Genomic DNA, 23757 nt, shown 5'->3' with positions numbered 1-23757 from the left:
TTAATATATTCTAGAGGTTTGCTTTACCATCTAGAGGGCACACAGAGCCAAACAGTAGGTGAAGGAATAGGGACACATATGGCAGCAGTGCCTCAGTATTCGGATATCAGTAGGATGAGGAGTTTGTGCAGGTTGGAGATAGATAGCGCAGTTCTGGAATTGTGAGAAATCAAATGAGACTTTGTTGTAATCTCTGCAGCCTAGCCCTGACTGGAAGAAGTTGTCATGTTGGTCTGGGCCAGATGGAAAAGATGGGAAAAGTGAATGACTCCATCAGAAAGAATGTAATTAAGTTTTAAAATGCCAGTAAGTTACTATATACAACTGTACTATAATCTCCTATATGTTCTGCAGCACTGGTATCTACCACTATATGGTCAATATATGGCGGTAATATCAGTGTTGGTCTTTGTATAGAGATTTTTTCAGTAACAGCGCGGTCGTCTGCTGAAGTTCTTCTACATCCACTATTAGGGTGTGCCACCTTAGTTGTAATTAGGGTTACCTGGTTAGGGGCCTAATCAGAAGTTTTGCCCCTCCCTCCCTAACCAAAACCCTATCTACACCATTGGGAGTCTATGGGGGTGTCGTGCTGCACATGGGGAAACTATGGGGGTGTCCAGCTGCACATGGGGAGGCCATGGGGGTGTCCAGCTGCACTTGGGGAGGCTATGGGGGTGTCCAGCTGCACTTGGGGAGGCTATGGGGGTGTCCAGCTGCACTTAGGGAGGCCATGGGGGTGTCCAGCTGCACAAGGGGACGTTATGGGGGTGTCATGCTGCACATGGGGAAGCAATTGGGATGTCATGCTGTACATGGGGAGGCTATGGGGGTGCTATGCTGCACATGGGGAGGCTATGGGGTAGGGTGCCAAGGAAATGAATGGTAAAAATTAAGTAGCAAGTTTTTGAAGGTCTTGCCTCCTAATTTTGTTCCTTTTTGGTCATAGATATTTTATAATTTTCTTTTTAAGATATAATAATTAGTTATAATTTACTGGTTGCTCAATGGCACATCATATTGCAGTTTTAAATGTTTGTTTAGTATTTATCGTCATGCATATCCCGCGTTATGTATGCTATGTTATGCCGTTTACAGATCAGATTAATTGATTTTATATTTTGATACATTGGGCTAAGGGGTAAGACTTACCAATTTGCGAAGTTAATTTTTCCTTGGCACCCTAATATGCTTGGATACAGCACTCTGTGAACAGCCGGCTTCTTTAGCAATGACCTTTTGTGGCTTACCCTCCTTGTGGAGTGTGTCAATGACTGCCTTCTGGACATCTGTTAATTCAGCAGTCTTCCCCATGATTGTGGAGCCTACTGAAATAGACTAAGAGACCTTTTTAAAGGCTTAGGAAACCTTTGCAGGTGTTTTTTGTTAACTATTCTAATTTACTGAAATATTTACTTTCGGGTTTTCATTGGCTGTAAGCCATAATCATCAACATTAACATAAATAAATACTTGAAATAGATCACTTTTTGCATTGAAGAACTAAAATAAATTTACTTTGGGGCTCATGTTATTATTTGGGGAGACTGTGTGGGGATCATGCCGCATATGGGGGAGGCTGTGTAGGGATCATGCCGCATATGGGGGAGGCTGTGTGGGGCTCATGCTGTATATGGGAGGAGGCTTTGTGGAGCTCATGCCGCATATAAGGGAGGCTGTGTGGGGTATTTCAGAGAAAAACAGTAATTGAAAAGCCAGCTGGACGATCAGCCCGAGGCTGGTCTCCGGTATCTCCTCCCCACTATCCTAAACTGACAGGCCTCTATATGTGGGGGCATTGGGAGAGACCTTTTATTCAAAGGGATTGGCGCAAAGACCTGCCTTGGATTAGTCATCCATGACACATAGTGGCTAGACAGCTTTACAAAGAACATTTGAAGTGTCCCAGAATAAAACGTACACAGCTGCAATAATGTAGTCAGAACAATTATCTTGAAAATTGTTGTCCCCACATACATAGCATCCTCCATGCTACTTTGTGAGAAATAAGGATACAGCGAACTGGGTGTTGCAATTTCTAGGGGGTTAGAGTGTTGGGACTAATGACTGCGCTAAAAATTATGTCTTGTTATCGATATGCTTAGTAGCATAGCAACCAGAGAAGTAGAGGGGACATTGCCCCCAGCCCACTCACACAATGGGGTCCACTCTAAGAAATGGCCACTCTTAATTGTATTGGCATACATAGCTTGACGATACTGGTTAACCATATGGCAGATCAGGGAGCCAAGGTCAACCTGCCATAACACAGTCTATCCTGTAGGTCGTTGGTCGCATTTGGGATACTGGGCAGTGTAAGTCACTTGGTTCACTTATTATGGCACGTACTGACTGTTTTATGAAAATAACTTTCATGACTTATGATCTACCCAACAAGTTTAGTATTCTAAGTTAGGGTGGTGAAGTTCTGACCTGCGGGCAGATTCCTGGGGACTGCGGTGCTAGGGCCGCGGCTACGCTTTGCTGCCTGCTGTCCCTTTAATTGCTCCTTACGAGGTTTTCTTTTTTTAGACTTCAGCATATATTCCAGCTACACTGTGGATAGGTTATTCTTTATTGACTTCAACAACAAAGATCACAATGTTGTAACTTGCAATACTGCTTTAATAGCATACATATAATACATAGCTAGTTGCAGTTTTCATTGTAATTACATGTGAGTGACACCGATTTACTATAATTTTACCGTGTCATTTGCTATCATAAAAAGCAGGAAACCTACTTTACATGTACTTTGCTCTACTTTTGCATGTTTTTACAGTATGTTTTGTGTAGCCTATGTAAAAATGCAGCAAAAATTCATGATATCCAAGCTTGGGAATTAACAAACACCATTTCACAAAGTTGCAACGTGTTCATTATTCAAGGGGTTATCCGAGACTTTTAATATTTTTGCGTATGGGGCTAATAACTTACAGCCAGATTTTTGCGAACTACCTGCTTGGCGATGATTTATGCCAGCTCTGACTGGTCACAGACCACTGCTGCCAGCGATTCCCTGACTTCCACTGACTTCACGCCAACAGAGCAATGTATTGTCTTCCGCTCTCCTCTGTTGACAGGGCATCTCTAGCAATGTCATGCTGATTGACAGCGTGCTCCCCACAACCTAACTGCGGGGAGCCGGCTGTCAATCAGCATGACGTCTGCAGTGACGTCCCATTGACAGACCAGATGGGAAGAGGAAGACCTGTTCTGTTGATGTGAGATGAAATGAAACAGCGAAGAGCCGGCTGAGACAGCAGAGATCATCCCATTCAGAAAAGGCAACTACCAACAGTTCTGGATAACCCCTTTAATTTTTATTAGCCAACATGGAAGAAATACTTTCTGGTCAGTAAGTGACTGTACAATGTTATCACCTCAATTGCATTACACCTTTCAGAGAAGCTGCAGGAAATATTATTATATCGGAATCTTCTTTGAGCAGAAGGGATGGACTCTGCGGGAGGATATGGCACATAGAGGCGCGGCCTTGAAGAATGTGTGTGCTGGACGTGACCAAACTCTTAATTTTGGAATGATCTATTTGCAGCATTCAATGTCCCATTACAGAAATGTTAGATGTAGTAATTATAATAAAAAGAAAATGTGGTTTGGAATTCTTTATTATACTCCATAGATAACTGGCTGGGTCCATAGTTTACAAGACATTCTTGACATTTAATTTGTTGTTTTTCTATGTATGCAAAAATATCTATTATATCCACTTATAACTTTACTGTAGACACTGGTCCTAATAAAAGAATTGACTCATCATATAAATTATTTTTATTTGCGTGTGGTATTTAACAGGTCACTTATCATAAAAATATTATAACATACTTAAACACGGCAGTTCTATAAATATAGCCGTGCACGACATCACTTGAAGCGTTTCTTCCTGTAGTGATAATCTCCTGCTGATTAAACACTGATTGTGTTGAAACAACAAAACACAGTACAATAAGTGACACATTGCTTGAAATAAGGCCGTCTTTACTTTATCATAGTGCTGTCAGATTACATAGCAAAAACCTGGTGATGAGGAAACTGTACATGTATGCAAACAATTCACCTTGTACTGTACAGTGCTTCTCTGCAAGAGATGATTGTACTACTCCCAATAGGGGCCGGATGGCTGCTTTTCATGAATGTCACGCTCCCGAAGTTCCAGTTTTTCAGTATAGTTGACTGTATTGAGCTACATACAGAAATAATCTTTTCTTTGTTCACCTGGTGACTGGTAGCACAGTGGGCTCCTCATTATGGCAGGCTGGGAAGTACCATTTCCCTGAATGATAACCTTTCCAGAGGGCAACAGATCACTCATAAATCTAGAAAATTATGATATGACCAGAAAATGTGTTTCTTATTCTGCTCTATGGTTGAGGGGCACATGGCTGCAACACAGGAATTATTGTTTTAAGGTGACATTCATGGGGAACCTCCCGGTCTAAGCAGAAATTGTGAAAATGCTGAAGAAATGAACCAGTCATGAAGTCATGCTGACTGTGATGTGAAAAAGCTAACTTTCCACCAGTCAGAAAGAAGTGCTGGGTATAAATACCAGCAGCCAACCCCTCTGCTCAATCTCGATTAGGGGTCACACTTGTGCGTGCAATGCGAGAAACTTGCGCAAGTCTCTCACATCAATAGCCAGCGCTGCTTGCGGCACTCGGGACCAGAGCATTCAGTTGCCTAGAAATACATACAGCCGCACACTCCTGTCCCGAGTGCCAGCGGAAGTGCCGGGTATTGATGCGAGAGACTCGTGCAAGTTTCTCGCATTGCACTCGAAAGTGTGACCCCGGCCTTACTGTCCTATAAAGCAGCATTTGAGTCCCTTGCGAACATGTTAGGGCTCATTCCCATCACTGTAAAAAAAAAAGGTCGGATATCGGTCCAGAAAAGTCAGACGAGTGTGATGCAAGTGTCATGCGATTTTCTAGCGAGTACAATGCGATTTATAGCACCTAGCATCCAAATGGCATCCGATTTACCTACAAATGCGGTCCGACTGCAATGTGATTTTAACAAGATCTTTTACATAGAGTAATTCTCTGTCATTTACACACTGTTTTCAAAGGAAATATTCTCTATATATAGAGATTAGATAGATATGATAGATGTGATTGAGATATATTATTATTATTATTATTATTAATTTATATAGCACCATTAATTCCATGGTGCTGTACATGAGAAGGGGTTATATCAAAATACAAATATCACTTATAGTAAACAACACTAACAATGATAGACTGGTACAGAGGGAAGAGGACCCTGCCCTTGCAGGCTTACATTCTACAGGATTATGGGGAAGGAGACAGTAGGTTGAGGGTTGCAGTAGCTCCGATGGTGTTGAGGTGGCCGTGTGGTCTTTACAGGCTGTAAGCTTCCTTGAAGAGGTGGGTTTTCAGGTTTCTTTTGAAGGATCCAAAAGTAGTGGATAACCGGATGTGTTGGGGCACTGAATTCCAGAGGATGGGTGATATTCGGGAGAAGTCTTGGAGGCGATCGAGTGAGGAGCGAATAAGCGTGGAGGAGAGGAGGAGGTCTTGGGAGGACCGGAGATTATGTGAGGGAAGATATTGAGAGATTAGTGTGGAAATATACGGAGGAGAAAGGTTATGGATGGCTTTGAAGGTCAGTGTTAATAATTTAAACTGGATACACTGGGAAATTGGGAGCCAGTGAAGGGATTTGCAAAGAGGCGAAGAGAGAGATTAATTAGTCGGGCAGCAGAGTTAAGGACGGACTGGAGGGGTGCGAGTGTTAGAAGGTAGGCCACAGAGGAGTATGTTGCAGAAGTCGAGGCGGGAGATGATTAGGGCATGCACGAGCATTTTGGTACAGTGTGGGTTGAGGAAAGAACGGATTCTGGAAATATTTTTGAGCTGGAGGCGACAGGAGGTGGCGAGAGCTTGAATGTGCGGTTTGAAGGACAGGGCAGAGTCAAGGATTACTCCGTGGAGGGATTTTGGGGACAGGGGAAAGTGTGATTTCATTTATTTTGACAGATAGATCAGGTAGGGAAGATATGCGTGATGGAGGAAAGATAATGAGTTCAGATTTGTCCACATTGAGCTTGAGGAAGCGAGAGGAGAAGAAGGAGGATATGGCCGATAGACACTCTGGGATTCTGGAGAGCAGAGAGGTGACATCTGGGCCAGAGAGGTAGATCTGAGTGTCATCAGCATAGAGGTGGTACTGGAAGCCATAGGACCTTATGAGTTGTCCCAGGCCGAGTGTATAGATTGAGAAGAGTAAAGGTACCTTCACACTGAGCGACTTTAGAACGATAACAACAGCGATCCGTGACATTGCAGCGTCCTGCATAGCGATATCGTTGTTTTTGACACGCAGCAGCGATCAGGATCCTGCTGTGAGATCGCTGGTCGGAGCTAGAAGGCCAGAACTTTATTTCGTCGCTGGATCACCCGCTGACATCACTGAATCGGCGTGTGCCGCCGATTCAGCGATGTCTTCACTTGTAACCAGGGTAAACATCGGGTTACTAAGCGCAGGGCCGCGCTTAGTAACCCGATATTTACCCTGGTTACCTATAAAAAAAAAAAAAACACTACATACTTACATTCCGGTGTCTGTCGCGTCTCTTGTAGTCAGCTTCCCGCACTGACTGTGAGGGCCGGCCGTAAAAAACAGCGGTGACGTCACCGCTGTGCTCTGCTTTACGGCCAGCCGGTGCTCACAGTCAGTGCGGGAAGCTGACTGCGAGGGACGCGACAGACACCGGAATGTAAGTATGTAGTGTTTGTTTTTTTTAGGTAACCAGGGTAAATATTGGGCTACTAAGCGCGGCCCTGCGCTTAGTAACCCGATGTTTACCCTGGTTACCCGGGGACCTCGGCATCGTTGGTCGCTGGAGAGCTGTCTGTGTGACAGCTCTCCAGCGACCAAACAGCGACGCTGCAGCGATCGGCATCGTTGTCTATATCGCTGCAGTGTCGCTTAATGTGACGGTACCTTAAGGGTCCTAGGACAGAGCCCTGGGGGACTCCAACAGAGAGGGGGCGAGATGAAGAGGTAGTATGGGAGTAGGAAACGCTAAATGTGCGGTTGGCAAGGTATGAGGAGATCCAAGACAGGGCACGGTCTTTGACCCCAAAGGAAGAGAGGATCTGTAGTAGGAGGCAGTGGTCAACTGTGTCAAAGGCAGAGGACAGGTCTAGGAGGAGGAGTATAGAGAATTGTCTGTTAGCTTTGGCTGTAAGTAAGTCGTTAGTTATTTTGGTCAGGGCAGTCTCAGTGGAATTGTGGGGATGGAAGCCAGATTGTAGGTTGTCTAAGAGAGAATTAGATACAAAGTGAGAGGAAAGTGCAGCATGGACGTGCTGCTCAAGGAGTTTGGAAGCAAATGGGAGCAAAGATATGGGGCGATAGCTGGACATACCGCTTGGGTCAAGGGATGGCTTTTTGAGGATAGGTGTGATTGTGGCATGTTTGAAGGCAGAGGGGAAGGTACCAGAAGTTAGTGAGAGGTTGAAGAGATAGGTTAGGGATGGGATTGGTGTGGTGGTGAGGTTGGGGAGGAGGTGGGATGGGATGGGGTCAAGTGCACAAGTGGTGAGGTGTGATTTGGCGAGAAGATGAGCAAGCTCCCCTTCAGAGATTTTGGAGAGTCAAGTTATGGGGTTTGGGCATTGGTCTCTCATACAAAGGGGTTGTGGTGGTTGGACAACAAAGACTTGCCTTGTTTGGTCTATCTTATTTTTGAGGTGCGTGGCAAAGTCCTCGGCAACGATTAGGGAACTCGGAGGGGGCAGTGGTGGGCGGAGGAGGGAGTTAAAAGTGTTGAACAACTGTTTTGGGTCATGGGATAAGGAAGATATGAGGGTTGTGAAGTAGGCCTGTTTAGCAAAGGTGAGAGCGAATTTGAATGCCAATGTTGCTTGTTTGAGTGCAGTGAAATCATCTTGTGAATGCGTTTGCTTCTAATGCCATTCTGCAATTCTGGATACTTGCCGAAGCTTTTTAGTGATGTTATTGTGCCAGGGTTGTCTATTGGTTCGTTGCACTCTGCTATGCATGACGGGCGACCATGTCAATAGCTGATGCAAGAGCGGCATTGTAGAAAGCAGTGGCAGTGTCTGTGTCGTGGAGTGAGGATATAGAGGACAGTGGTAGGGTAGAGTCAAAGAGTGTGTTGGTGTATAGTCTAGGTGTGCGAGGTTCCTGAGTGGGTGCACATGGTGCTGGACATAGGTGACTGGTGAGGAGGACAGGGATGAGAAAGTGAGTAGATGGTGGTCAGATAGAGCGAGAGGGGAGGTTATGAAGTTAGATAGGGAGCATAAACGGGTGAAGACCGGGTCTAATGTGTCTCCGTCTGTGTGGGTGGCTGAGGAGGACCACTGAGTAAGTCCAAAGGATGAAGTAAGGGACAGGAGATTGGAGGCTGCTGACTGGTGGGTGTCAATGGGGATGTTGAAGTCACCCATGATGATGGTGGGAATGTCAGCAGACAGAAAGTGAAGGAGCCAGGTGGAGAATTGGTCAATAAAGGCAGTGGTCGGGCCCGGAGGTCGGTATATGATAGCCATTTGGAGGTTGTAGGGGGAGTAGAGTGGACTTCAAAAGAAGGGAGGATGAGGGAGGGTAGAGGTGGGATTGGGTTAAAGGAACAGTTGGAAGAAAGGAGAAGGCCCACTCCTCCACCGTGTTTGTTGCCAGAGTGTGGGTGAAGTGAAGGCCACCGTAACATAGTGCAGCAGGGGAGGCTGTGTCAGAGGGTGTCAACCATGCCCTGAAAGAAAAGATTACGAGAGTAAAGAGTAAAGAGGTCGTGAATCACGAGGAGTTTATTGCAGATAGAGCGGGCATTCCATAGTGATCCAGAGAGGGTGCAGGGGGTGGGCGTCATTGGCACGGATTTGAGGTGGGTAAGATTTATTTCGGATCGCATCATGTTCATACACTTTATGCAGTATTAGCCCTCTGTGTCTGTACTGCTACATACTGGTTAATGCAGCTTTACATGAACACCTGAGCCTTACACTATAGCTGGTCCGAATAACTAAAGCAATTGTTACCATCCACCTCTCGTGTCTCCCCTTTTCCCCATAGTTTGTAAGCTTGCGAGCAGGGCCCTCACTCCTCCTGGTATCTGTTTTGAACTGTATTTCTGTTATGCTGTAATGTCTATTGTCTGTACAAGTCCCCTCTATAATTTGTAAAGCGCTGCGGAATATGTTGGCGCTATATAAATAAAAATTTGGGGTTTGAGGATAGCGAAGGAGAGTGAGGAGTAAGGGAGCCAAAACTGTTAGAGCGTATGTCAGCATGATAAGAATAAGTGTGGCGGAAAGGAAATGAAATTTAGTACATTTATTAACAGTGGTTTGTCTTACCTTCCGTTCACTTCTGGCTCATTTCTGGCATATAATCAGTGCTTTATATGTGTAGCTTACTGTACATGTATTCTATTAATAAATTAGTTATTTTCTGGAAAAAAAAAATTGTGTGGGGTACACTGGAATTTTATTAACCAGCTGAGGGAAAGCGGAAAGCTGGGGAAGATGTTTATAGCTTGGAAATGGGGTAATACCGATAGAGCTTCCCAGGCTACTAATATCAGCCCACAGCTGTATACTAAGCCTTTACTGGTTATTAAAATGGGGGACCCCCCCAAAAAAATTACATAGGATCCCTCTCTAATTAATAACCAGCAAAGTCTAGGCAGACAGCTGCGGGCTGATACTAATAACATAGAAAGGGGCCATGGTTATTGGCCCTATCCCAGAGTAAAAACATAAGCATTATTGTGCCCCAGAAATGTTGCTTTCATAAGATGCGCCAAATCTGCCACTTAGCTTCGCTCTTTCCACTTGCCCTGGTGTGGTGGCAAGTGGGGTGATAGTATTGGGGTTGATGTTACCTTTCTATTGTCAGGTGACATCAAGCCCAGGGGTAAGTAATGGAGAGGCATCTACAAGACGACCCCATTACTAACCCCATAGTCATATTGCGAAAAAATAACAGCCAGAGTAAAGTATTTTATTTGAACAAATGACACTGAACAAATGAACCTGGAAATTATAGGCCAGTAAGTCTAACCTCTATTGTTGGTAAAATATTTGAAGGGTTTCTGAGGGATGTTATTCTGGATTATCTCAATGAGAATAACTGTTTAACTCCATATCAGCATGGGTTTATGAGAAATCGCTCCTGTCAAACCAATCTAATCAGTTTTTATGAAGAGGTAAGCTATAGACTGGACCACGGTGAGTCATTGGACGTGGTATATCTCGATTTTTCCAAAGCGTTTGATACTGTGCCGCACAAGAGGTTGGTACACAAAATGAGAATGCTTGGTCTGGGGGAAAATGTGTGTAAATGGGTTAGTAACTGGCTTAGTGATAGAAAGCAGAGGGTGGTTATAAATGGTATAGTCTCTAACTGGGTCGCTGTGACCAGTGGGGTACCGCAGGGGTCAGTATTGGGACCTGTTCTCTTCAACATATTCATTAATGATCTGGTAGAAGGTTTACACAGTAAAATATCGATATTTGCAGATGATACAAAACTATGTAAAGCAGTTAATACAAGAGAAGATAGTATTCTGCTACAGATGGATCTGGATAAGTTGGAAACTTGGGCTGAAAGGTGGCAGATGAGGTTTAACAATGATAAATGTAAGGTTATACACATGGGAAGAGGGAATCAATATCACCATTACACACTGAACGGGAAACCACTGGGTAAATCTGACAGGGAGAAGGACTTGGGGATCCTAGTTAATGATAAACTTACCTGGAGCAGCCAGTGCCAGTCAGCAGCTGCCAAGGCAAACAGGATCATGGGGTGCATTAAAAGAGGTCTGGATACACATGATGAGAGCATTATACTGCCTCTGTACAAATCCCTAGTTAGACCGCACATGGAGTACTGTGTCCAGTTTTGGGCACCGGTGCTCAGGAAGGATATAATGGAACTAGAGAGAGTACAAAGGAGGGCAACAAAATTAATAAAGGGGATGGGAGAACTACAATACCCAGATAGATTAGCGAAATTAGGATTATTTAGTCTAGAAAAAAGACGACTGAGGGGCGATCTAATAACCATGTATAAGTATATAAGGGGACAATACAAATATCTCGCTGAGGATCTGTTTATACCAAGGAAGGTGACTGGCACAAGGGGGCATTCTTTGCGTCTGGAGGAGAGAAGGTTTTTCCACCAACATAGAAGAGGATTCTTTACTGTTAGGGCAGTGAGAATCTGGAATTGCTTGCCTGAGGAGGTGGTGATGGCGAACTCAGTCGAGGGGTTCAAGAGAGGCCTGGATGTCTTCCTGGAGCAGAACAATATTGTATCATACAATTATTAGGTTCTGTAGAAGGACGTAGATCTGGGTATTTATTATGATGGAATATAGGCTGAACTGGATGGACAAATGTCTTTTTTCGGCCTTACTAACTATGTTACTATGTTACACAGACTCCTTTAATGACTCTGAATTAAAGGGAACCTGTCACCCCCAAAATCGAGGGTGAGCTAAGCCCACCAGCATCAGGGGCTTATCATCTACAGCATTCTGTAATGTGGTACGATGGGTATCGCGGTTCGGCGCCTCCCATCTTCATCAGATGATGTCCTCTTCTGGTCTTCACGCTGCGGCTCCGGGGGGCAGAGCAAAGTACTGCAGTACACAGGCGCCGGGCCTCTCTGACCTTTCCCGGCGCCTGCGCACTGCAGTACTTTGCGCTCAACAGGGCAGACAAATTACGCCTGCGCCTGCGCCGCAGCGTGAAGACAAGAAGAGGACGTCATCCTATGAAGAAGGGAGGCCCCGGACCGGACCACGACGCCCACCGGATCGAACCGGAACCCCCCGGTGAGTATAATCTAACCTCTTTTTATCATCTTTTAGGATACATCGGGGGCTTATCTACAGCATTCCAGAATGCTGTAGATAAGCCCCTGATGCCGGTGGGCTTAGCTCACCCTCGATTTTGGGGGTGACAGGTTCCCTTTAACCAAAAATTAATCAGATGAAAACTCAGGGCCACAATCTCTGTACTAATGGTAATGCATTACACTTATAACTGTGGCCAGCAACACTGACTCACTGGTATGAAAAGAGTAGCCAGAATTCCTTTTTCCGCAGAAACTGGCTTACACTGCCAACTGGAAATCTAAGATGGGCTCCCAGAGGTTCCACTGCTCCAGGCTATGGATCTGCTCTTCCCTCTGTCATCTCCTCTTAGTTGTCTGTTCACATTTCTGATGTGATGTGGATTACGGAATGGATTCTGCACCAAAATTTCTAATTTCACCTTATGCATGTGAATACGTTTATAACCTGTATCATGTTCTCAAACAAAATCAGTATTTGTAAGCCAAAATCAGGAGAGGAACAATCAGAGGAAAAGTATAATAGAAACACGTCACCACTTCTGTATTTATCACCCGCTACTGGTTTTGACTTATAAATACTGAGGTAAAATACTGACCAAATACTGAATGTGTGAATGTGGCCTAAGAAACCACCACTGTTTCACAAACTTTTCAGGATTTTATAAACAATTGGTAACCCTGATAAATTTGAAAAAATGGTGATTTGGCCTGGTGAAGAAGTTTATTTCTACTTAATATACAGTAAATACAAGATGTTCAAAATTCTTTGGATAGCTCATTGGTCTGTTCTGATTATGCAAAGCTTCAAATTACCTGCTTCCTCTCCACAGAGCCATGGTTATGAGATAAAACTAGTGCATTCACCTCCAGGGGGAGCTCACTCCATAGGTTTTATACAATCCCCTCTGTACTGTGCATCAAATCCACATGTAATAAGCTCCCTCTAGTGGCACTAGAAGCATAGACATTAGACATTGTCTAGATTCTGGTGATTTATGATTGATTTACATTTTTGTGCAATTCTTTTAATTTGCACATTTTTTAATCCCTTGACCCTGAAGCCTGTTTTGACCTTCTTGACCAGTCCAATTTTTACAATTCTGACCACTGTCACTTTATGAGATCATAACTGTGGAACACACCAAGCATCCCAATGATTCTGAGGTGGTTTTTTTCGTGACCTATTTAACTTTATTATAGTGGTAACATTTGTTCGATATGACTTGTGTTTATTTGTGGAAAAATTAGAAATTTGGTGAAAATTTTGAAAATGTATCAATTTTCAAACTTTTAATTTTTTATGCCCTTAACCCCTTTCTGAGATTAGACGTACTATCCCATCGAGGTGGGGTGGGCCCCTATGACCACCGACGGGATAGTACGTCATATGCGATCATCAGCGCTCATGGGGGGAGCGCCGCTGATCGCGGCCGGGTGTCAGCTGCCTATCGCAGCTGACATCCGGCACTATGTGCCAGGAGCGGTCACGGACCGCCCCCGGCACATTAACCCCCGGCACACCGCGATCATAGATGATCGCGATGTGCCGGAGGTACAGGGAAGCATCGCGCAGGGAGGGGGATCCCTGCGGGCTTCCCTGAGCCCCCCGCAGCAACGCGATGTGATCGCGTTGCTGCGAGGGTCTCTTACCTCCCTCCCTACCTGCTCCAGCCCCAGATCCAAGATGGCCGCAGATCCGGGTCCTGCAGGGAGGGAGGTGGCTTCACAGAGCCTGCTCAGAGCAGGCACAGTGAAGCCTGCAGTGCTGCATGTCAGATCGGTGATCTGACAGAGTGCTGTGCAAACTGTCAGATCATCGATCTGTGATGTCCCCCCTGGGACAAAATAAAAAAGTTAAAAACATTTTTTCCAAATGTGTAAAAAAAAAAAAAAATCCTAAATAATGAAAAAAATATATATATATATTATTCCCATAAATACATTTCTTCATCTAAAAAAAAAAACAATAAAAGTACACATATTTAGTATCGCCGCGTCCGTAACGACCCGACCTAGAAAACTGGCCCACTAGTTAACCCGTTCAGTAAACACCGTAAGAAAAAAAAAAAACGAGGAAAAAAACAATGCTTTATTATCATACCGCCGAACAAATAGTGGAATAACACACGATCAAAAAGACAGATATAAATAACCATGGTACCGCTGAAAACGTCATCTTGTCCCACAAAAAAGGAGCCACCATACAGCATCATCAGGAAAAAAATAAAAAAGTTATAGTCCTGAGAATAAAACGCTGCAAAAATAATTATTTTTTCTGTAAAATAGTTTTTATCGTATAAAAGCGCCAAAACATAAAAAAATTATATAAATGAGGTGTCTCTGTAATCGTACTGACCCAAAGAATAAAACTGCTTTATCAATTTTACCAAACGCAGCACGGTATAAACGCCTCCCCCAAAAGAAATTCATGAATAGCTGGTTTTTGGTCATTCTTCCTCACAAAAATCGGAATAAAAAGCGATCAAAAAATGTCACGTGCCCAAAAATGTTACCAGTAAAAACATCAACTCGTCCCGCAAAAAACAAGACCTCACATGACTCTGTGGACCAAAATATGGAAAAATTATAGCTCTCAAAATGTGGTAACGCAAAAAATATTTTTTGCAATAAAAAGCGTCTTTCAGTGTGTGACGGCTGCCAATCATAAAAATCCGCTAAAAAACTCGCTATAAAAGTAAATCAAACCCCCCTTCATCACCCCCTTAGTTAGGGAAAAATTAAAAAAATGTATTTCTTTCCATTTTCCCATTAGGGCTAGGGTTAGGGCTAGGGTTAGGGTTAGAGCTAGGGTTAGGGCTAGGGTTAGGGCTAGGGTTAGGGCTAGGGTTAGGGCTAGGGTTAGGGCTAGGGTTAGGGCTAGGGTTAGGGCTAGAGTTAGGGCTAGGGTTAGGGCTAGGGTTAGGGTTGGGGCTACAGTTAGGGTTGGGGCTTAAGTTAGGGTTAGGGTTTAGATTACATTTACAGTTGGGAATAGGGTTGGGATTAGGGTTAAGGGTGTGTCAGGGTTAGAGGTGTGGTTAGGGTTACCGTTGGAATTAGGGTTAGGAGTGTGTTTGGATTAGGGTTTCAGTTATAATTGGGGGGTTTCCACTGTTTAGGCACATCAGGGGCTCTCCAAACACAACATGGCCACGCCAATTTTTTCCACCATTTAACCCTTAAATAGCTAGAGCGCCCAAATTTTGCACATACACACTACTAACATTAGTAGTGTGTAATATGCAAAAAAAATGGGGATATGACATGGTTTACTGCATGTAAACCATGTCTCATATCATGTCGGGTTTAGGAAGGAGATAGCAAAAGCCGGTAATTGAATTACCGGCTTTAAAGCTATCTAGCGCTGTATGAAATATTAATATATATACATATATGTGTCTCAATGACATATATATATGTATATATATATATATATATATATATATATATATATATATATTCTATGTGTACACATTTATTCTACTTATTCTATTGTAAGCTGTCAGTGTGATTTTACTGTACACCGCACTGAATTGACGGCTTTTCTATAGAACACCGCTGCGTATTTCTCGCAAGTCACACTGCTGGATTGGACGCAGATGGGGCAGAGTGCTGGACACAGATGGGGCAGGATTGGACACAGATGGGGCAGAGTGCTGGACACAGATGGGGCAGAGTGCTGAACACAGATGGGGCAGAGTGCTGGACACAGATGGGGCAGAGTGCTGGACACAGATGGGGCAGAGTGCTGGACACAGATGGGGCAGAGTGCTGGACACAGATGGGGCAGAGTGCTGGACACAGATGGGGCAGGACTGGAAACAGATGGGGCCGAATGGAGACAGATGGGGCAAGATTGGAGACAGATGGGGCAGGATGGGGAGATCATATGGGGCAGAATGGATACTCATGAGGGCAGGATGGGAGAACATATGGCTAGAGCCTGGAATGAGACACACGGGGGCTAGGATGGCGAATATTACCATAGGGGCTAATTAAGGGATATTATTATTGCAGTGATGTATTTATTTTATTTTTTTAGTATACTGTTTTAAATGGGGGGCGGTCCTGTTACTGTGTAGAGTGATACTATGTTGCCTTCTTCATGTGGTGTAATGTAGAAGTTGGGAAAATTAAGTAATGTGTTCTACAAGCGGAACTCGAGATAACTGTTTTATTTCCTGCAGAGACGAGTCCTGGCTGGATGAAGTGATGGCGGTCTGTGCTGGATGAAAGATGAAGGACTTCATCTAGAGATGTCACTGGTGAGTCAGTGTTACCTATACACTGACACTATACACTGTATACTATATACAGAGGTCCTGTGTACAATGTCACCAGTGATCACTGTATTACCTATACATTATATCCAGAGCTCCTGTGTGTAATGTCACCGGTGATCACTGTATTACCTGTACACAGACACTGCTTACTAATTACAGATCTCCTGTGCATAATGGCACTGATGGTGATAGTATTGTGGGTTTTTTTTTTATTACTGATCAGTATTGTAGTATTCAGTCATTTGTGGTAATATGCGGTCTGATCATGGTGTAGCGGTATTTGTTCCTTGTATTTTATATTATTCGATCACTGTGGTGGTAATATGCCATCTGGTCATAGTGCTGTGGTATTTGTTCCTTGTATGTAGTATTATAGGTCATTTTAAAAATTGAAAAATAAATAAAAATATACCTAAATTGTATTGCATATTTTAACAAATATTTAGTAGGTTACAGTAGAGTAGGGCCCGGCCAAAAGTGTCTACCGTGTTATGGTGGCGACTTAAAAAATATTTTGGCCAAAACAAAAGCTGCCGGCTGTATGTGTGATCTGGTGATGGGAACTGTCAATGTGTGATAGGTGAGAAGTGGAGATTTTCCAAGAGAGAGCGGTGGGACTGTGGACAGTTCGTGGGGTGGAGCCTGGAGGTGGGGCTGGGGTGGAGCCTGGGCTGGGGTGGAGCCTGGGCGGAGTTTCAAGGGGGCCCCGAAAATTTTGCCAGTATGGGGCCCCAAAATTTCCAGTGGCAGCCCTGGTAAGAAGGGTTAAAAGTTGGCCATTGATTTCTCAGTTTTCGAACAAAATTTACCGATCCATTTTTTTAGGGACCACCTCACATTTGAAGTGAATTTGGGGACCTACATGGCAGAAAATGCCTAAAAGTGATACCATTCTAAAAACTATGCATGCAGACAGGGAAAGGAGAAGGGAAAAAGTTCAGCTCACCAGTCTCAACAGGAATCCAACCATATTGGATCCGTATAGTGATCGCCTTGTTCTGAGGGCCTCTTCCCTGCAGGCCCCCAGATCCAAGATGGCCACGGGGTCCTTCCGGGTCCTGCAGGGAGGTGGCTTGTTAGTGCCTGCTGAGAGCAGGCTCCAGCAAGCCTCCTGCACTGCCTGTCAGATCGCTGATCTGACACAGTGCTGTGCAAAGTGTCAGATCAGCGATCTGACACTATATAGTGATGTCCCACCCTGGGACAAAGAAAAAAGTAAATAAAGAAAAGTTAACACGTGTAAAAATAGTTTTACAAAAATTCCTAAATAAAGAATAAAAATAAATGAATATTGTTCCAATAAATACATTTCTTAATATAAATTAAAAAAAAACAATAAAAGTACACATATTTAGTATCGCCGCATCCGTAATGACCCGACCTATCAAACCATCCCAATAGTTAACCCCTTCAGTGAACACTATAAAAAAAAAAAAAGAGGCAAAAAACAATGCTTAATCATCATCATACCGCCGAACAAAAAGTGGAATAATACGCAATGAAAAAGACATATAAATAAACATGGCACCACTGAAAACGTCATCTTGTCCTGCAAAAAACGAGCCTCCACACAGCATCATCAGCAAAAAATAAAAAAGTTATAGCCCTCAGAATAAAGCGATGCAAAAATAATAATTTTTTATATAAAATAGTTTTTATTGTATAAAAGCGCCAAAACATAAAAAATGATATAAATGAGGTATCGCTGTAATCGTACTGACCCGAAGAATAAAACTGCTTGATCAATTTTACCAAATGCGGAACGGTATAAACGCCTCCCCCAAAAGAAATTCATGAATTGCTGGCTTTTGTTCATTCTGCCTCCAAATAATCGTAATAAAAAGCGATTAAAAAATGTTATGTGCCCAAAAATGGTACCAATAAAAACGTCAACTCGTCTCACAAAAAACAAGACCTCACATGACTCTGTGGACCAAAATAAGGAAAAATTATTTTTTGCAATAAAAACCGTCTTTTAGTGTGTAACAGCCAAACATAAAAACCTACTAAAAATAGTAAATCAAAATCCCCTTTATCACCGCCTTAGTTAGGGAAAAATAATAAAATTAAAAAAATGTATTTATTTCCATTTTCCCATTAGGGTTAGGATTCGGGTTGGGGCTAAAGTTAGGGTTGGGGCTAAAGTTAGGGTTGGGGCTAAAGTTAGGGTTAGGCTACTTTCACACTAGCGTCGTACTCGGCCCGTCGCAGTGCGTCGGGTCGACGTACCGACATATACTGTGGAAGCGCCGCACAACGGGGGTAGCGGATGCATTTTTACAACGCATCCGCTGCCCCATTCTGAGCTGCGGGGAGGAGGAGGTGGAGTTCCGGCCACGCATGCGCGGTCGGAAATGGCGGACACAACGCACCATAAAAACGTTACAAGCAACACTTTTTGGTGCAGACGGTCCGCCACAACACGACGGTTGTGACGTGTGGCAATGCGTCGCTAATACACGCCTATGGAGAAAAAACGCATCCTGCAGACAACTTTGCAGAATGCGTTTTTTCTGCAAAACGACGCATTGCGACGTGCAGTGCACGACGCTAGTGTGAAAGTAGCCTTAGGGTTGGGGCTAAAGTTAGGGTTAGGGTTGGGGCGGCTGAAGATAGGGTTAGGGTTGGGGCTAAAGTTAGGGTTAGGGTTGAGGCTAGAGTTGGGGTTAGGGCTAAAGATAGGGTTAGGGTTGGGGCTAGAGTTGGGGTTAGGGTTTGGATTAAGTTTACGGTTGGGTTAGGGGTGTGTCAGGGTTAGGGGTTCGGTTAGGGTTGGGATTAGGGGTGTGTTCAGGTTACGGGTGTGGTTAGGGTTATGGTTAGGGTTGGGATAAGGGTTAGGGGTGTGTTGGGGTTAGGGTTGTGTTGAGGTTAGGGGTGTGTTGAGGTTAGGGTGTGGTTAGGGTTGGGATTAAGGTTAGTGGTGTGTTGCGGTTATGGTTGGAGTTAGAATTGGGGGTTTCCACTGTTTAGGCACATCAGGGGCTCTGCAAATGCAACATGACATCCGATCTCGATTCCATTCAATTCTGCGTTGAAAAAGTAAAACAGTGCTCCTTCCCTTCTGAGCTCTGCTGTGCGCCCAAACAGTGGTTTACCACCACATATGGGGTATCAGTGTACATAGGACAAATTGGACAACAACTTTTGGGGTCCTATTTGTGGCAATGCGTCGCAATACACGCCTATGGAGAAAAAACGCATCCTGCAGACAACTTTGCAGGATGCGTTTTTTCTGCAAAACGACGCATTGCGATGTGCAGTGCACAACGCTAGTGTGAAAGTAGCCTTAAGGTTGGGGCTAAAGTTAGGTTTAGGGTTGGGGCTGAAGATAGGGTTAGGGTTGGGGCTAAAGATAGGATTAGGGTTGGGGATAGAGTTGGGGTTAGGGTTTGGATCAAGTTTACAGTTGGGTTAGGGGTGTGTCAGGGTTAGGGGTGTGTTCAGGTTAGGGGTGTGGTTAGGGTTATGGTTAGGGTTGGGATAAGGGTTAGGGGTGTGTTGGGGTTAGGGGTGTGTTGAGGTTAGGGGTGTGTTGAGGTTAGCGGTGTGGTTAGGGTTGGGATTAAGGTTAGTGGTGTGTTGCGGTTATGGTTGGAGTTAGAATTGGGGGGTTTCCACTGTTTAGGCACATCAGGGGCTCTGCAAATGCAACATGACATCCAATCTCAATTCCATTCAATTCTGCGTTGAAAAAGTAAAACAGTGCTCCATCCATTCTGAGCTCTGCCGTGCGCCCAAACAGTGGTTTACCCCCACATATGGGGTATCAGTGTACCCAGGACAAATTGGACAACAACTTTTGGGGTCCAATTTCTCCTGTTACTGTTGGGAAAATACAAAGCTGGGGGATAAAAAAAATAATTTTTGTAGAAAAAAAAGATTTTTTATTTTCACGGCTCATTATAGTTTATAAAACTTTAGTGAAACATTTGGGGGTTCAAAGTTCTCACACACATCTAGATAAGTTCCTTGGGGGGGTGTAGTTTCCAATATAGGGTCACTTGTGGGGGGTTTCTACTGTTTAGGTACATCAGGGGCTGTGCAAACACAACATGACGCCCGCAGACCATTCCATCAAAGTCTTCATTCCAAAACACCACTTCTTCCCTTCTGAGCCCCGACGTGTGCCCAAACGGTAGTTTTCGCTCACATATGGGGTATCAGCGTACTCAAGACAAATTGCAAAACAACTTTTGGGGTCCAATTTCTTTTGTTACCCTTGAGAAAATAAAAAATTGGGGGCGAAAAGATCATTTTTGTGAAAAAAAAAAAGATTTTTTATTTTTACGGCTCTACATTATAACTTGGGGGTTCAAAGTGCTCACCACACATCTAGATAAGTTCCTCAGTGGGTCTACTTTCCAAAATGGACATGGTGTGCGACATGGTGTCTGCTAAAGATTGGAGCTAATATTTCATTAAAAAAGTCAAATGGTGTTCCTTCCCTTCTGAGCTCTGCCATGCGCCCAAACAGTGGTTTACCCCCACATATGGGGTATCGGCATACTCAGGACAAATTGTACAACAATGTTTGGGTTATCCTTGGTAAAATAGAACAAATTGGTTCTGAAGTAATTTTTTTGTGAAAAAAAGTTAAATGTTCATTTTTGTAAACATTCCAAAAAATCCTGTGAAACACCTGAAGGGTTGAAAAACTTATTATATGTGGTTTTGAGCACCTTGAGGGTGCAGTTTTTAGAATGGTGTCACTTTTTTGTATTTTCTATCATATAGACCCCTCAAAGTGACTTCAAATGTGATGTTGTGCCTAAAAAAAAATGGTGTTGTAAAAAATTGTGCTGATGTAAAGTAGACATGTGGGAAATGTTACTTATTAAGTATTTTGTGCAACATATATCTGTGATTTAAGGGCATGAAAATTCAAAGTTGGAAAATTGCAAAATTTTTGCCAAATTTCCATTTTTTTCACGAAAAAAGTCATATCGAAGAAATGTTACCACTATCATGAAATGCAATATGTCACGAGAAAACCATGTCAGAATCACCAGGATCCGTTGGAGCGTTCCAGAGTTATAACCTCATAAAGGGACAGTGGTCAGAATTGTAAAAATTGGCCCGGTCATTAACGTGCAAACCACCCTTGGGGGTAAAGGGGTTAATGGAGGTGCCTCGTTCAGAGGCGTTGTCCACAACGAGGAAAAGGGAGGAGGAAGCGTAAACTCCAGCATGAAGACTTGGATTAAAATTCCAGTTTATTAACCCCTTCCCGACCCATGACGCCACGTAGGCGTCATGAAAGTCGGTGCCATTCCGACCCATGACGCCTATGTGGCGTCATGGAAAGATCGCGTCCCTGCAGGCCGGGTGAAAGGGTTAACTCCCATTTCACCCGATCTGCAGGGACAGGGGGAGTGGTAGTTTAGCCCAGGGGGGGTGGCTTCACCCCCTCGTGGCTACGATCGCTCTGATTGGCTGTTGAAAGTGAAACTGCCAATCAGAGCGATTTGTAATATTTCACCTATTATAACGGGTGAAATATTACAATCCAGCCATGGCCGATGCTGAAATATCATCGGCCATGGCTGGAAATACTAATGTGCTCCCACCCCACCCCACCGATCGCCCCCCAGCCCCCCGATCTGGCCGGTACACTGCTCCGGCTCCCCTCCGTCCAGTGCTCCGCTCCCCCCCGTGCTCTTGTCCGCTCCCCCCGTGCTCCAATCACCCCCCCGTGCTCCGATCACCCCCCCGCACTCCGATCCACCCCCCCGATGCTCCGTTCCACCCCCCGTGCTCCGTTCCAGCCCCCCCGTGCTCCGTTCCACGCCCCCTGTTCTCCGTTCCACCCCTCCCGCGCTCCGATTCCCCCCCCCGTGCTCCGATCCCCCCCCCGTGGTCCCCCCCACCCCATCATACTTACCGATCCAGCCGGGGTCCCGTCCGTCTTCTCCCTGGGCGCCGCCATCTTCCAAAATGGCGGGCGCATGCGCAGTGCGCCCGCCGAATCTGCCGGCCGGCAGATTCGTTCCAAAGTGCATTTTGATCACTGAGATATAATCTATCTCAGTGATCAAAATAAAAAAAATAATAAATTACCCCCCCCCCTTTGTCACCCCCATAGGTAGGGACAATAAAAAAATAAAGAAATTTTTTTTTTCCACTAATGTTAGAATAGGGTTAGGGTTAGGGGTAGGGTTAGGGTTAGGGGTAGGGTTAGGGCTAGGGGTAGGGTTAGGGGTAGGGTTAGGGTTAGGGCTAGGGTTAGGGCTAGGGGTAGGGTTAGGGTTAGGGTTAGGGGTAGGGTTAGGGGTAGGGGTAGGGTTAGGGCTAGGGTTAGGGCTAGGGTTAGGGTTTCGGTATGTGCACACGTATTCTGTTCCTCTGCGGATTTTTCCGCTGCGGATTTGATAAATCCGCAGTGCTAAACCGCTGCGGATTTATGGCGGATTTACCGCGTTTTTTTCTGCGCATTTCACTGCGGTTTTACAACTGCGATTTTCTATTGGAGCAGTTGTAAAACCGCTGCGGAATCCGCACAAAGAAGTGACATGCTGCGGAATGTAAACCGCTGCGTTTCCGTGCAGTTTTTCCGCAGCATGTGTACAGCGATTTTTGTTTCCCGTAGGTTTACATTGAACTGTAAACTCATGGGAAACTGCTGCGGATCCGCAGCGTTTTCCGCAGCGTGTGCACATACCTTTAGAATTAGGCTATGTGCACACTGTGCGGATTTGGCTGCGGATTGGCCGCTGCGGATTCGCAGCAGTGTTCCATCAGGTTTACAGTACCATGTAAACATATGAAAAACCAAATCCGCTGTGCCCATGGTGCGGAAAATACCGCGCGGAAACGCTGCGTTGTATTTTCCACAGCATGTCAATTCTTTGTGCGGATTCCGCAGCATTTTACACCTGTTCCTCAATAGGAATCCGCAGGTGAAATCCGCACAAAAAACACTGGAAATCCGCGGAAAATCCGCAGGTAAAACGCAGTGCCTTTTACCCGTGGATTTTTCAAAAATGGTGCGGGAATATCTCACACGAATCCGCAACGTGGGCACATAGCCTTAGGGTTAGGGTTGGAATTAGGGTTGTGGTTAGGGGTGTGTTGTGGTTAGGGTTGTGGTTAGGGGTGTGTTGCGGTTAGGGTTGTGATTAGGGTTATGGCTACAATTGGGATTAGAGTTAGGGGTGTGTTGGGGTTAGTGTTGGAGGTAGAATTGAGGGGTTACCACTGTTTAGGCACATCAGGGGTCTCCAAACGCAACATGGCGCCACCATTGATTCCAGCCAATCTCGTATTCAAAAAGTCAAATGGTGCTCCCTCACTTCCGAGCCCTGACGTGTGCCCAAACAGTGGTTTACCCCCACATATGGGGTACCAGCATACTCAGGACAAACTGCGCAACAATTACTGGGGTCCAATTTCTCCTGTTACCCTTGTGAATCTAAAAAAATGCTTGCTAAAACATAATTTTTGAGGAAAGAAAAATTATTTTTTATTTTCACGGCTCTGCGTTGTAAACGTCTGTGAAGCACTTGGGGGTTCAAAGTGCTCACCACATATCTAGATAAGTTCCTTGGGGGGTCTAGTTTCTAAAATGGGGTCACTTGTGGGGGTTTCTACTG

Source organism: Ranitomeya imitator, chromosome 1 (genome assembly GCF_032444005.1).
Source record: "Ranitomeya imitator isolate aRanImi1 chromosome 1, aRanImi1.pri, whole genome shotgun sequence".
Taxonomy (NCBI): Eukaryota; Metazoa; Chordata; class Amphibia; order Anura; family Dendrobatidae; genus Ranitomeya; species Ranitomeya imitator.
This window is presented reverse-complemented; position numbering follows the sequence as displayed.